The sequence below is a fragment of the Myxine glutinosa genome, chromosome 1 (assembly GCF_964187855.1).
Source record: "Myxine glutinosa chromosome 1, kmMyxGlut1.1, whole genome shotgun sequence".
Classification (NCBI taxonomy): Eukaryota; Metazoa; Chordata; class Myxini; order Myxiniformes; family Myxinidae; genus Myxine; species Myxine glutinosa.
Window position 1 is genome coordinate 170,584,476 of NC_136261.1, and position 15,066 is coordinate 170,599,541.

At 44.2% G+C, this 15,066-nt stretch overlaps 1 protein-coding gene across 6 annotated transcripts in view; it reads right to left on the minus strand.

Annotated features, from left to right (window-relative positions):
* LOC137416475 (glycogen synthase kinase-3 beta) overlaps positions 1-15,066 on the minus strand; it is a 172,198-nt gene that overhangs the window by 117,386 nt on the left and 39,746 nt on the right. Inside the window, exon 2 of one of the 6 annotated variants that reach the window (XM_068102084.2) lies at positions 5-277. The exons of the other annotated variants lie outside the window; for them this stretch is intronic. The gene's annotated coding sequence lies outside the window, so the exon portion shown is untranslated. The remainder of the gene's footprint in view (positions 1-4; positions 278-15,066) is intronic. 6 annotated transcript variants of the gene reach the window in all.

Genomic DNA, 15,066 nt, shown 5'->3' on the forward strand with positions numbered 1-15,066 from the left:
CCACCTGGACAAACGTGACATCAGTGAGATGTGGTAGATAGGCCAAGGTCGTATCAGAAGTGAAGATGCAACAGTGTTGTACTCCGGGCAGGAAGATAATCACGGCCAAGGAGTGTGAATCACGCTCAGCAAGGATGCCTCATACACGTTAGTTCGGTGGAAGCCAGTCAACGACCGCATTATCACTGCTCGATTCCACACATGGCACACAAAGGTCACCATCGTGCAAGTGTATGTCCTCGCTATGGAGGAAGAGAAGGACCAAGTCTACAAACAACTGCAAGACACATTGGATGAAAAACTCAGCTATGACATCAAAATACTCATTGGTGACATAAATACACAACTCATTGACAATCGATATGGTCTGCACACCACCAGAGGGCAACAACATCAGCCAGAGTCCTCAGCGACAATGGTGAAAGATTCTTGGCCCCATGTAGCACTAATAGTCTCATCATCAGGAACACATTCTTCAAACACAAGGACATTCACAAGAAGATATGGTGGTCACCAGATAGCAACATCTTGAATGAAATTGACTATGTGTGCATCAGCAATCGATGGCGGACATCCTTGCAAGATGTTCCAGTGTACGGAGGTGCTGATGTAGGCTCTGACCAGCACCTTACGAGTGCTAAGATCCACCTGAAATTGAAGAAGCCAATGATTTTGACTAAACAACGTCAGTGTGCCCTGGAGAAACTGAAGGATCAGGGCACAGTGCAAAGTTGGCCCTTTCTAACTGGTTTAAACCCCTTGCAAGGTGCAGGTGGTGATTTTGAAGAGCAGTATAGGATCTTCAGGGATGTAAACAATGATGGAGCAGATATCGCCATTGGGAGAAAGAGAGGAACCCACAAAGAGCGTTGGATGAGTGACCAAACATGGAAGCTCATTGACGAAAGGAAGTCGGTCAATAACAGAATAGACCAGGAAAGGGTAACAAACAGGAGACAGAAAACAGTTGAAGAATACAGACAATTGGACAAAACCACAAAAATTAGTTGCAGGAGAGAAAAGAGGAGCTGGATGGAGGAGAAAGGCAGAGACCTGGCAGAAGAAGAAAGAGAAGAGGTAGCATTTCAAAATGATACCAGGACAATGTATAGAATAATTTGAGAACTGAGTGGTATGAGCAGTAACACCTCAATACCAATCAAGGACAAAAATGGAAGAATGGTATTTACAGATGAAGAGTGGGATGAGAAGTGGAGGAACCACTTCGGTGAGGTCCTCAACCAACCCATCCCTGGCTCCACATTAATATTCAATGAGGATAAGATCCCTCCTCCACTGGGCGTCAACATGAGTTACATTTGCATGTAAGAGGTTACAAGACCAGTCAAGAATCTGAAGAACAACAAGACCCCTGGAATCGACACTATTCTAGCAGAACGTTTGAAGGTAAGAATGTTAGTGTAGCAAAACTCACAGACCTCTTCAACAAGATCTGGACCGCCGATGATGACCATGACAAGTGGAGAAAGTGAGCCATCAGTAAACTGCAGATAAAAGAGTAATCCCAGCGACTGCAACAACGACTTAATTAAAACCAGTCAGGCAATTGCAGAATTAAAAGCAGGTCAGACCAAAATAAAAGTTGACATTGCGGCTGTTCAGGCCGAGACAACGGTCTCGCAGGCCAGGTTAAAAGTAAGTGGGGAAAGCTGGCAGAGCAAATAGCAGCCGGCCAAGCCAGAGTAGAAGATGGGATTAGGGCCATGATAGGGGATGTATGGGCTGCCCCCGAAGTAGAAAAGATGTTATCCTTCTATCCGTCCATGATAGGTTTTCGTTACCGCAATAACTTAAGAACAACTGACGAGGTCCCAGTCAAACTTGGTGCAAGTATTATAATGATGTAAAGATAAACAAAAAGATAAAGATAAAGATAGGCAGCAACCGCCCAGGGTAGTACGACCGTTCAGACTTAGGAGCGTTGAAGTGGTGCCCGGAACAATCTTACACTCTCTGTGGCAGGATTGCTGGTCCTATTTTCTGTCTCACTCAAACTATAGCTACCGGGCTCGCTTCAACCTCTCTTTCTTGCAAACAAACATCATGCACTTTTCATCATACACTTTTCTTCTCTTTTATTTAAGGCCCGGCCTCGATGAGGGCTATATAGTCCGTGCCTGGAGCCTTTATCATTAAAAAAAAACTGCTAATATTATGGGGTCAAGAGGTCAAAGGGCAGAGGGCAGAGGTCCCATTAGGTAAAATTTATGTTGCTCAGCTAACATGTGAACTAGTGATGGGATTTTGACCAAACTTGGTACAAGTATATATGATGATGCAAAAATGAATGGATTAGATTTCAGCATCAAGAGGTCAAAGGTCATGCAAGGTAAAAATGTGATACAGTAAGTTCTCCAACAACATTGCTAATGTGTCCCTAAAAATTGTGATGTTGTAGGAAACAATTTGTTGTGGAAACAAAATGAAGTCGGAAGTTTTTTGCACTAAAAACACGTCTAAAAAAGCATATTTTTGTACATTTACATTCAATAACGTCAATAAAATAAAATACCAAAAAAAACAAAAAAACAAGAAGACGTCATGCAGCACACGATACTTGCAAAATTCCACCATCCCCCCCACCCCCCCCCCCCCCCCCCTTCAACCCCTCCACCCGCTCCCGCCACAAAAAAGGTTGCCATTGCTCCATCAAATTGTCCATTTCATCAAGATTGAAATGGACAATCCTGATGAAAGCAAAGTTAATAGGATGAAAAGTGACGATTTTTAAGATGAAAATATATGTTTTTAGAAGTTTGATCTTGAGTTGACCTTTGACCTTTTGACCTCAAAAATAGGTTGTTTCCCAATTCAGTGAGGCACTATGCAAAGGCTGTTAAATTTTCAAGTCAATCGGATGAAAACACCGTTTTTCAGATGAAATTTGATGATTTTGGAAGTTTGACCTTCAGTTGACCTTTTGACCTCAAAAATAGTTGGTTTCCCCATTTAGTAAAAAACCACCTTTAGAGGCCATTTTTCCCCGCAAAGCGGGGGTTGGCCTTTTTCGGGGACCGTGGTTGTTGTTGTTTTTGGGTCCCCTTTTTGAAGCAATGTTTTACGGCCGGATGCCCTTCCTGCCGCCAACCCTTTTTGTCGCCTTTTACGACAAGCAGGGAATTACCAGTGAACTGGTACTCAATTAGCCGACCTCGGAAGGATGACAGGCTGAGTCAACCCCCCTGGCGTTAATTCAGCGATCGACCGGGATTCAAACCCAGGATCCTAGGATCCTAAGCCGGCACCCTAGCCGCTAAGCCAACACCAGGGTGGCCAACACCAGGGTTTCCCCATTTAGTAACTATGTGCAAATTTAGTAACTCAATGAAATTTGATCGCCAGATGACCTTGGACCTCAACATCAATAGGCTTCTCAATTGTGACGACCTCTACAACTTGGTGAAGTTTCATGACGATCGGTTTAGAATTGTGACCTGTAGACCGGTGACAAACAAACAGACAGAATACTGAGAAATCACTCAAAGAGCAACACTTGGCAAAACAGAACAAAGTAGAATGGCACTCAGGAGAGCATCCTTTTGACCTCAAAGTAATTAGTGGTTGAATTCAGTGACCTGAAATGCAAATCGTCTTCAAATTTTAAGTTAATCAGATGAAATTTGACAATTTTAGAAATTAAGCCTATGTTGACCTTTTGGCCTATGTTGACCTCAAAAATAGTGGGTGGTTGAATTCGGTTCGCTGATATGTTAATCCTATTCAAATTTCAAGTCAATCAGATGAAAATTGAGGATTTGAAAAATCATGGTTGCCCTTTGGCCTATGTTGACCTTGTGACCTATGTTGACCTTTTGGCCTATGTTGACCTTTTGGCCTATGTTGACCTCAAAAATAGTTGGTGGTTGAATTCAGTTAGTTGATATGTTAATCCTATTCAAATTTCAAGTCAATCAGATGAAAATTGAGGATTTTAGAAATTTGAAAAGGTTGTTGCTGTTTTGGCCTATGTTGACCTTATGGCCTATGTTGACCTCAAAAATAGTTGGTGGTTGAATTCAGTTCGCTGATATGTTAATCCTATTCAAATTTCAAGTCAATCAGATGAAAATTGAGGATTTTAGAAATTTGAAACAGTTGTTGACCTTTTGGCCTATGTTGATCTCCAAAATAGTTGGTGGTTGAATTCAGTTCGCTGATATGTAAATCCTATTCAAATTTTAAGTTAATCGGATGAAAATTGAGAATTTTAGAAATTTGTAAAAAGTGGTTGACCTTTGGCCTATTTTGACCTCAAAAATAAATATTGAATTTTGTCAGACGACGAACTCTACCATTTGGTTAAGTTACGTGAAGATCGGTTTAAAATTGTGACCTGTACGCAATTATAAGTGAGCCGACAGGCAAACAAACACACACACACAAACCGAAGTGATCAACATACTTGTCCAAAAAAATTTTTTTGCCACGTAACAAACGCAACCGACCAATATACTTGAAAAATCTTCGATTTTGCAAGTAACAAACGCAACCGACCAATATACGTAATTGATATTTTTTCCGATTTTTCAAGTAAAAACTATGAAGAGCAATCAGAGATTACAAACCCTCGCCCAGGACGTGTTTTCAGTGCTTTTTAAGGCTTTTGTGTTAAAACAAATATGGCGGCCGAACCAAGTAACTGATGACGTCATCATTATTATTATTTTTTCCTACACCAATTTATCCCGAGATGACGCTCAATAAATTTCATCTTGATCGGATGAACTTTTGTACCTGTCCAATTATGACGTTATAATAGAGGTGTAGCGGTTACCGGACACAATTCTCTTGTACCGGCCGGTGACGTAATCAGCGGGCAGTCACACGGATTGCATACCACGCCCCGTTGAGAGGCGTGGCTTACTGTTTGAATTTGAAATACTAGGGCATGCCCGTACTATATATATGCCCGTACTATATATATATCTAAAATTATATCCCCCCCCTCTATTTACATGAAATGGTTTGGTCCATTCGCAACGCCAAAGCGAACGGCGAACGGCTTGCGAGTACGGTGACAATCCCCCCCCCCCTCTATTTACATGAAATGGTTTGGTCCATTCGCAACGACCACAGAACCCCCCCCCCCCCCCCCCTCTATTTACATGAAATGGTTTGGTCCATTCGCAACGCCAAAGCGAACGGCGAACGGCTAAATCGCCATAGCTCGGTAACTACTTGTCCGATTAATTTCAAACCTTGAAAAGGCACATCCTCGGGTCCCCAGCAATATACCTGGCAAGTTTAAAGTATATCGGACCGGTAGTTGTCGAGAAACAGCGGTCACAGACAAACATACATACATACATACATACAAACATACAAACATACAAACATACACACAGAGATTACTGGAATTATAGATAGATATATTGCCGCTCGGGGTAGCCATTTTCAGTGCATACATGCCGAGCTCGGAATAAACAGCTCTGTGAAACTCAGCTCGTTGTCGCGTCCATATTGTTGGAGTTCGACGTGGGAGCTTCCGACTACGCGGTGGGCGCCGTGCACGAGCAGTGGGTTAACGGGGCTTGGCAACCGCTTGCCTTCTTCAGCCGGCAGGTCCGCCCTAACGAGCGCAAATACAGCACGTTCGACCGCGAGCTCCTCAGCCTTTACCTGGCGGTTCGCCACTTCCGCCACCTTTTAGAGGGCCGCCCATTCACGGCGTTTGTGGACCACAAACCCCTGGTCTTCGCCATGGCCAAGGTCTCAGAGCCACCTCTCCGCCGTGTCTGAATTCACGACGGACATCCGGCACGTCACGGGCAAGGACAATGCTGTGGCCGATTGCCTCTCCCGGTCCGTTGCGGGCGCCGTCCACCTCGGCGTGGACTACGCCCGCATGGCGGCCGACCAGATCTCCGACCCCACGGTGCAAGCCCTCAGGACAGCGGACACTGGCCTGCGGTTGTCCGACGTCCCCTTCAAGGACACAGGCACAGTTCTCCTGTGCGACGTTTCCCTGGGCCAACCTCGTCCCATTGTGCCCGCTGGATGGCAACGGCTCGTTTTTGACGCCATCCACGGCCTTTCCCACCCGGGCCGGAAAGCGTCGCAGAAGCTCGTGGCAGCGAAATTCGTCTGGCACGGGCTCCAGAAGGACGTCTGCGACTGGGCCCACGCCTGTGTCGCCTGCCAGCGTGCGAAGGTCCACCGGCACACCCAGCCCCCGTTGGCACCATTCGACGTGCCCGCGCGGCGTTTCGACCACGTCAATGCGGACCTGGTGGGACCCCTTCCCCCTTCGCGGGGCTTCACCCATCTCCTCACGATGGTGGACAGGACCACCAGGTGGCCGGAGGCCGTCCCGCTGACGTCAACGACGTCCGCCGTTGTGGCGCAGGCCTTCATCGGCACCTGGGTCACCCGTTTCAGCGCCCCCTCGGACATCTCCTCTGACAGAGGCCCACAGTTCACCTATGAGATTTGGGGCACGGTCGCTCAGGCCTTGGGGGTCAAACTTCACCGCACCACGGCCTACCACCCCCAGGCCAACGGCTTGTGCGAGAGGTTCCACCACTCAATGAAGGCCGCTCTCAGGGCCAGCCTCCAGGACGACAGTTGGGCTGACGGGCTCCCGTGGGTGCTATTGGGCCTCCAGACGGCCCCTAAAGAAGACCTCCAGGCTTCTACCACCGAGCTGGTCTATGGCCAACCACTGCGCGTGCCGGGGGAGTTCATCTCCGACGCCACCAGCCCTTGGTCCGCGGCTCGCCAATGCTCGGTCCTCCAGGAGGCCGCCAGGAGATTTGCCCCGGTGCCCACGTCTCATCATGGCTGTCCTCAACCCCATGTCCCCCCAGCGCTTCGCACAGCGGAGTACGTTTTTGTGCGCAACGACGCGCACCGGGGACCGCTCCGGCCGCCGTACGATGGGCCTTATTGGGTCTTGAGGAGGGGCGACAAGTCGTTCGTCGTTGACATTGGTGGCAAACTGGACCATATCTCCGTGGACCGCCTCAAGCCGGCCCATTTGGACCTCGACCAACCTCCACGGTTGGCCCTTCCTCCACGGCGGGGCCGTCCCCCATCGACCAAGCCCCCGCCCGACCATCCGGCGCCAAGCCGCCTCCCACCCCCACACGAATCGCCAGGGGTCGTTTCGGCCGGGTCGTTAAGGCCCCCCACAAACTGACTCTCCCTGTACAAGTGAATTCTGGGGGGGCGCATGTAGCGGTTACTGGACACAATTCTCTTGTACCGGCTGGTGACGTAATCAGTGGGCGGTCACTCGGATTGCATACCACGCCCCGTTGAGAGGCGTGGCTTACTGTTTGAATTTGAAATATATATTGCCGCTCGGGGTAGCCATTTTCAGTGCATTCGTGCCGAGCTCGGAATAAACAGCTCTGTGAAACTCAGCTCGTTGTCGCGCCCATATTGTTGGAGTTCGACGTGGGAGCACAGCTCCACAGAGGCACCTTTGACATCATCATAAACATATTTTATTCCTCATGGAGAGTTCTACACAATGAGCCATGTCTCCATTTTTTCTTTGCAGCGCTTTCGGAGATATAGAAGTGCAAAGTTTTTCGGTTTTTCCAAGATGGCGCCCATAACACGTGACTTATGGCATCATAATTATCATTTAAAAATTCTACAGGTGGAGTTGCACCTGTAGTGAAAATTTCCTGTCAACCGGACCAACGGTTGCAGAGAAAATCATGTTTATTCTGTGTGGACAAACAGACAAACAAACAAATGAACATATGTCACCCACAGGGTGAACCGTATCTTGCCATTTGACCTTGACCTTAATAATTTCGTATGGTGAATAGTATGTCTTCATGACCAACGCACATGAAATATTGAAAGATTTTGATGAGAACTGAGGAAATAATTTTTTCATGAAAATTCCGTTTTTTCGTCATGACGTCATCAAATGACGTCATAGCGTCAAACTGTTTACAGATCTGGGAAGCACTCAACAAGGGCTTCAATTTGAGGTACTACTCGATATGGTAACTGAAACTTGAAAATTTTACCTTTTGGTCAAAATTGAATGACCTTCAAAATGACCTTGAAGGTCAAGGCCGATCGACACCAAAAACTAATCAACTGAGCGCCATACCACACCCTATATACCCACCAAGTTTGGAGATCATAAGATCAAAGTTACTCAAAAAATAAGGGTTTCGTAATTTGACCTTGGGGTCAATAATTTTCGACCTCCAGCGCTAACCATGAAGGTCAAGGCCGATCGCCACCAAAAACTAATCAGCTGAGCGCCGGACCATATACTAGATTCCCATGAAGTTTGGAGACGATCCGATCAAAGTTACTCAAAAAATAAGGGTTTCGTTGACCTCCATGATTGACCGCAAAGTGACCTTGACCTTTGACCTTGACCTTCATAATTTTGTGTGCTAAAGGGTATCTCTAAAAGACTCTGATATGCGAACTTACAGGAGTTTCCAATAATAACTGTGGTCTACAGAGTGATCTAAACGTGAAAAAAAATGATTAACCACAAACAAACAAACAAAAAAATAAATATGTCACCCACAGGGTGAACCGTATCTTGCCAAAATGTGAAAATTCCGTTTTTTCGTCATGACGTCATCAAATGACGTCATAGCGTCAAACTGTTTACAGATCTGGGAAGCACTCATCAAGGGCATTCATATGAGGTATTACTCGATATGGTACCTACGATTTCAAAATTTGACCTTGGGGTCAATAATTTTCGACCTCCAGCGCTAACCATGAAGGTCAAGGCCGATCGCCACCAAAAACTAATCAGCTGAGCGCCGGACCATATACTAGATTCCCATGAAGTTTGGAGACGATCCGATCAAAGTTACTCAAAAAATTAGTGTTTCGTCGACCTCCATGATTGACCACAAAGTGACCTTGACCTTTGACCTTGACCTTCATAATTTTGTGTGCTAAAGGGTATCTCTAAAAGACTCTGATATGCGAACTTACAAGAGTTTCCAAAGGGAACTGTGCTCTACAGAGTGACCTAAACAATGCGAACTAAAGCAATACAATATACATGAAAAGTGCAGTTTTTTCATCATAACGCCGTCAAATGACGTCACATTGTCAAACTAGTTATATGTTTGGAAAGCACTCAACAAGGGCTTCAATTTGAGGTACTACTCGATATGGTAACTGAAACTTGAAAATTTTACCTTTTGGTCAAAATTGAATGACCTTCAAAATGACCTTGAAGGTCAAGGCCGATCGCCACCAAAAACTAATCAGCTGAGCGCCGGACCATATACTAGATTCCCATGAAGTTTGGAGACGATCCGATCAAAGTTACTCAAAAAATAAGGGTTTCAACATTTGACCTTGGGGTCAATAATTTTCGACCTCCAGCGCTAACCATGAAGGTCAAGGCCGATCGCCACCAAAAACTAATCAGCTGAGCACCGGACCATATACTAGATTCCCATGAAGTTTGGAGACGATCCGATCAAAGTTACTCAAAAAATTAGTGTTTCGTCGACCTCCATGATTGACCACAAAGTGACCTTGACCTTTGACCTTGACCTTCATAATTTTGTGTGCTAAAGGGTATCTCTAAAAGACTCTGATATGCGAACTTACAAGAGTTTCCAAAGGGAACTGTGCTCTACAGAGTGACCTAAACAATGCGAACTAAAGCAATACAATATACATGAAAAGTGCAGTTTTTTCATCATAACGCCGTCAAATGACGTCACATTGTCAAACTAGTTATATGTTTGGAAAGCACTCAACAAGGGCTTCAATTTGAGGTACTACTCGATATGGTAACTGAAACTTGAAAATTTTACCTTTTGGTCAAAATTGAATGACCTTCAAAATGACCTTGAAGGTCAAGGCCGATCGCCACCAAAAACTAATCAGCTGAGCGCCGGACCATATACTAGATTCCCATGAAGTTTGGAGACGATCCGATCAAAGTTACTCAAAAAATAAGGGTTTCAACATTTGACCTTGGGGTCAATAATTTTCGACCTCCAGCGCTAACCATGAAGGTCAAGGCCGATCGCCACCAAAAACTAATCAGCTGAGCGCTGGACCATATACTAGATTCCCATGAAGTTTGGAGACGATCCGATCAAAGTTACTCAAAAAATAAGGGTTTCGTCGACCTCCATGATTGACCACAAAGTGACCTTGACCTTTGACCTTGACCTTCAAAATTTTGTGTGCTGAAGGGTATCTCTATAGGACTCTGATATGCGAAGTTACATGCGAAGATATGCGAAGATATGGTACCTACGATTTCAACATTTGACCTTGGGGTCAATAATTTTCGACCTCCAGCGCTAACCATGAAGGTCAAGGGGGATCGCCACCAAAAACTAATCAGCTGAGCGCCGGACCATATACTAGATTCCCATGAAGTTTGGAGACGATCCGATCAAAGTTACTCAAAAAATAAGGGTTTCAACATTTGACCTTGGGGTCAATAATTTTCGACCTCCAGCGCTAACCATGAAGGTCAAGGCCGATCGCCACCAAAAACTAATCAGCTGAGCGCCGGACCATATACTAGATTCCCATGAAGTTTGGAGACGATCCGATCAAAGTTACTCAAAAAATAAGGGTTTCGTCCACCTCCATGATTGACCACAAAGTGACCTTGACCTTTGACCTTGACCTTCAAAATTTTGTGTGCTGAAGGGTATCTCTATAGGACTCTGATATGCGAAGTTACATGCGAAGATATGCGAAGATATGGTACCTACGATTTCAACATTTGACCTTGGGGTCAATAATTTTCGACCTCCAGCACTAACCATGAAGGTCAAGGCCGATCGCCACCAAAAACTAATCAGCTGAGCGCCGGACCATATACTAGATTCCCATGAAGTTTGGAGACGATCCGATCAAAGTTACTCAAAAAATAAGGGTTTCAACATTTGACCTTGGGGTCAATAATTTTCGACCTCCAGCGCTAACCATGAAGGTCAAGGCCGATCGCCACCAAAAACTAATCAGCTGAGCGCTGGACCATATACTAGATTCCCATGAAGTTTGGAGACGATCCGATCAAAGTTACTCAAAAAATAAGGGTTTCGTCGACCTCCATGATTGACCACAAAGTGACCTTGACCTTTGACCTTGACCTTCAAAATTTTGTGTGCTGAAGGGTATCTCTATAGGACTCTGATATGCGAAGTTACATGCGAAGATATGCGAAGATATGGTACCTACGATTTCAACATTTGACCTTGGGGTCAATAATTTTCGACCTCCAGCGCTAACCATGAAGGTCAAGGCCGATCGCCACCAAAAACTAATCAGCTGAGCGCCGGACCATATACTAGATTCCCATGAAGTTTGGAGACGATCCGATCAAAGTTACTCAAAAAATAAGGGTTTCAACATTTGACCTTGGGGTCAATAATTTTCGACCTCCAGCGCTAACCATGAAGGTCAAGGCCGATCGCCACCAAAAACTAATCAGCTGAGCGCCGGACCATATACTAGATTCCCATGAAGTTTGGAGACGATCCGATCAAAGTTACTCAAAAAATAAGGGTTTCGTCCACCTCCATGATTGACCACAAAGTGACCTTGACCTTTGACCTTGACCTTCAAAATTTTGTGTGCTGAAGGGTATCTCTATAGGACTCTGATATGCGAAGTTACAGGAGTTTCCAATAATAACTGTGGTCTACAGAGTGATCTAAACGTGGAAAAAAAATGATTAACCACAAACAAAAAAACAAAAAAAAAAACAAACAAAAAAACAAACATACAAGCTGACTAATACATCTTGCAAAAACTTCGTTTTGGCAAGATAAAAAACATATGTCACCCACAGGGTGAACCGTACCTTGCCAAAATGTGAAAATTCCGTTTTTTCGTCATGACGTCATCAAATGACGTCATAGCGTCAAACTGTTTACAGATCTGGGAAGCACTCATCAAGGGCATTCATATGAGGTATTACTCGATATGGTACCTACGATTTCAAAATTTGACCTTGGGGTCAATAATTTTCGACCTCCAGCGCTAACCATGAAGGTCAAGGCCGATCGCCACCAAAAACTAATCAGCTGAGCGCCGGACCATATACTAGATTCCCATGAAGTTTGGAGACGATCCGATCAAAGTTACTCAAAAAATTAGTGTTTCGTCGACCTCCATGATTGACCACAAAGTGACCTTGACCTTTGACCTTGACCTTCATAATTTTGTGTGCTAAAGGGTATCTCTAAAAGACTCTGATATGCGAACTTACAAGAGTTTCCAAAGGGAACTGTGCTCTACAGAGTGACCGAAACAATGCGAACTAAAGCAATACAATATACATGAAAAGTGCAGTTTTTTCGTCATAACGCCGTCAAATGACGTCACATTGTCAAACTAGTTATATGTTTGGAAAGCACTCAACAAGGGCTTCAATTTGAGGTACTACTCGATATGGTAACTGAAACTTGAAAATTTTACCTTTTGGTCAAAATTGAATGACCTTCAAAATGACCTTGAAGGTCAAGGCCGATCGACACCAAAAACTAATCAACTGAGCGCCATACCACACCCTATATACCCACCAAGTTTGGAGATCATAAGATCAAAGTTACTCAAAAAATAAGGGTTTCGTAATTTGACCTTGGGGTCAATAATTTTCGACCTCCAGCGCTAACCATGAAGGTCAAGGCCGATCGCCACCAAAAACTAATCAGCTGAGCGCCGGACCATATACTAGATTCCCATGAAGTTTGGAGACGATCCGATCAAAGTTACTCAAAAAATAAGGGTTTCGTTGACCTCCATGATTGACCGCAAAGTGACCTTGACCTTTGACCTTGACCTTCAAAATTTTGTGTGCTGAAGGGTATCTCTATAGGACTCTGATATGCGAAGTTACAGGAGTTTCCAATAATAACTGTGGTCTACAGAGTGATCTAAACGTGAAAAAAAAATGATTAACCACAAACAAACAAACAAAAAAATAAAACATCACCCACAGGGTGAACCGTATCTTGCCAGGGTTTCGTTGACCTCCATGATTGACCGCAAAGTGACCTTGACCTTTGACCTTGACCTTAATAATTTCGTATGGTGAATAGTATGTCTTCATGACCAACGCACATGAAATATTGAAAGATTTTGATGAGAACTGAGGAAATAATTTTTTCATGAAAATTCCGTTTTTTCGTCATGACGTCATCAAATGACGTCATAGCGTCAAACTGTTTACAGATCTGGGAAGCACTCATCAAGGGCATTCATATGAGGTATTACTCGATATGGTACCTACGATTTCAACATTTGACCTTGGGGTCAATAATTTTCGACCTCCAGCGCTAACCATGAAGGTCAAGGCCGATCGCCACCAAAAACTAATCAGCTGAGCGCCGGACCATATACTAGATTCCCATGAAGTTTGGAGACGATCCGATCAAAGTTACTCAAAAAATAAGGGTTTCAACATTTGACCTTGGGGTCAATAATTTTCGACTTCCAGCGCTAACCATGAAGGTCAAGGCCGATCGCCACCAAAAACTAATCAGCTGAGCGCCGGACCACACCCTATATACCCACCAAGTTTGGAGACGATCCGATCAAAGTTACTCAAAAAATAAGGGTTTCGTCGACCTCCATGATTGACCACAAAGTGACCTTGACCTTTGACCTTGACCTTCAAAATTTTGTGTGCTGAAGGGTATCTCTATAGGACTCTGATATGCGAAGTTACATGCGAAGATATGCGAAGATATGGTACCTACGATTTCAACATTTGACCTTGGGGTCAATAATTTTCGACCTCCAGCGCTAACCATGAAGGTCAAGGCCGATCGCCACCAAAAACTAATCAACTGAGCGCCGGACCATATACTAGATTCCCATGAAGTTTGGAGACGATCCGATCAAAGTTACTCAAAAAATAAGGGTTTCAACATTTGACCTTGGGGTCAATAATTTTCGACCTCCAGCGCTAACCATGAAGGTCAAGGCCGATCGCCACCAAAAACTAATCAGCTGAGCGCCGGACCATATACTAGATTCCCATGAAGTTTGGAGACGATCCGATCAAAGTTACTCAAAAAATAAGGGTTTCGTCGACCTCCATGATTGACCACAAAGTGACCTTGACCTTTGACCTTGACCTTCAAAATTTTGTGTGCTGAAGGGTATCTCTATAGGACTCTGATATGCGAAGTTACAGGAGTTTCCAATAATAACTGTGGTCTACAGAGTGATCTAAACGTGGAAAAAAAATGATTAACCACAAACAAAAAAACAAAAAAACAAAAAAACAAACAAAAAAACAAACATACAAGCTGACTAATACATCTTGCAAAAACTTCGTTTTGGCAAGATAAAAACAAACATACAAGCTGACTAATACATCTTGCAAAAACTTCGTTTTGGCAAGATAACAAACATACAAGCTGACTAATACATCTTGCAAAAACTTCGTTTTGGCAAGATAACAAACAAACACACAAACAAACGGACTCAAATGCAATACCCTCTCCTCTGGCGAGGGTAATAACAAAAAAGTAGCATGTAAGGTCATGTACAGTGCTGTCCTGTATTCACCGACGATGGTCGTGGATGGAGCTTGCGGAGGTGGAATGGGAGGGAAAATGGTCTTTTGGAATTGGCGGTCACATGGTTTGGCAGCAATAATTGAATGAAAATCTTTTAAAATTTCTATCTCTTGAACCGCTTAATTGATCGACATGAAACTTTATAATAAAGTAGAAGTCCTGAAAGGAAATAAGTGTATAAATTTTCAACATAATTGGTCGTACTGTTTGGCAGCCACAATATGTTATTGTTTGAAGAAGAAGAAGAACCTCTACGTTATTATCTTGTCCAGCCATTTGACTTTTCATTGTATGTATGAATGATGTGCTGTTTGAAGTCAGTGGCATTCTCTCTATTAATTACGTATGTCTATTAATTATGTACTATTGGAATGTACCTTTAGACCCTTTGGACTGCAAAGACCAATTCGACCTTTGAAGAACCTTTTAAGTCCTCCAAGACCATTAAGACCACCAAAACCCCCCAAAATACGATGAAGAACCCAAGGATCCAAAAGACCCTGAGGACTCATAACAACCCCAAAAATACCCC